At 37.6% G+C, this 1,237-nt stretch overlaps 1 protein-coding gene across 1 annotated transcript in view; it reads left to right on the top strand.

Annotated features, from left to right (window-relative positions):
- The window catches only part of LOC106510983 (zinc finger protein OZF), a gene marked incomplete at its 5' end in the record, with an annotated part of 17,892 nt that overhangs the window by 3,550 nt on the left and 13,105 nt on the right, over positions 1 to 1,237 (top strand). Inside the window, 2 exon segments of the mRNA XM_013999719.1 lie at positions 1 to 177; positions 294 to 319.

Genomic DNA, 1,237 nt, shown 5'->3' with positions numbered 1-1,237 from the left:
TTCCTGGACTTCCTGAGGTCCACCTTCCCCCTGTTGGCTCACCGTGAAACTTTTGAGCTTTTTGTAACGTCTACAAGCAGAAAACTAGTGCCTCTGACAGTTGAACCTCTGACTCCAGAGGAGCTCTACAGGAGCCTAAAATCCAGCGGGAACTCAGCGCTCTACATCCAGCTGAAGGTTGTTGGACTTGAATCCTCAGATCTTTAAAACCAAACCCTACAAATCTCTAAATGTTTAATCTGTGTTTGTGGAGAAATTAAAAAAAAAACTTATTTATGGATAATCTCTTTCAGAAAGGAGAGGAGGACAAAAAGACTGAGGTCACTCATGTTTCACCCAGAACCACAGACCCTCCAGCTCCTGATCCTGAACTTGAGCTTCAAACCAGGTAAATAGTTTGATTAAAGTTATTTATATTAGAAGTAGCATTGGGAACATTTCTATCTTGTGCAATTAATCGTTAGAAAAACTCAACAATTAGTTTTTGCCACTTTTTAGTTATTGCAGTTAGCGTCATGTGGTGACGTGTTTTTGTGTACGACACACTGTCACTATCAGGCAGCCATGTGAGCCCAGTGGTGGAAGGAAGCTTTGAGCAGTTGATGCTAACCCTGTGAACCTGGTTAATTATGTGAAATACAGACAGAAAAAGCCACAGCGTCAATAATCATCATGTTATCTGCTAAATGCCACAGTTTAATCGTGACAGTTTTTTTTGTCAATGTCGCCCAACTCATAGAAGGTCAAACATGCTTAAACAAACTGTCATCATCAGTAACCAATCCACCATTTTGATAGAAGATGAATTAGTGAATCTAAAATTTATKGATGACATCATAGATCCATGACACGGTTATTAAGTTTTAACTTCAGTCACATTTCCATTGACCATAAAAATGTGCAAATTCGAATTGCGAACATTAAGTATTTAAATGGAAACACGCCAATTTCGAAAAAACAAGTTTTTTGACAAAAGGTTTTTGCGCTAGAATATGGTGGTTTTTACGGCTGTATTCAGATTGGTGTATTTCTCAAAACTGCAATGGAAACACATTTCACATCTGTAGTGGTCACCTAGGGGTGGAATAAACGTTCCACCTGGCTTTGACCCTGATCTCAGAAGACCTCTTTTAAAGAGACAGGACTCTGTTCTAGTTAAATTCATAACATTTCTTAAACAGTAAAGAGACTTTTTATTTAATGTTATTTAATCAAGATAATAAACAAAATAATAATG

This window comes from Austrofundulus limnaeus, unplaced genomic scaffold (genome assembly GCF_001266775.1).
Source record: "Austrofundulus limnaeus strain Quisiro unplaced genomic scaffold, Austrofundulus_limnaeus-1.0 Scaffold2427, whole genome shotgun sequence".
Taxonomy (NCBI): domain Eukaryota; kingdom Metazoa; phylum Chordata; class Actinopteri; order Cyprinodontiformes; family Rivulidae; genus Austrofundulus; species Austrofundulus limnaeus.
The sequence above is the reverse complement of the archived record's forward strand: the minus strand, read 5'-3'. Positions and strand labels throughout refer to the sequence as shown.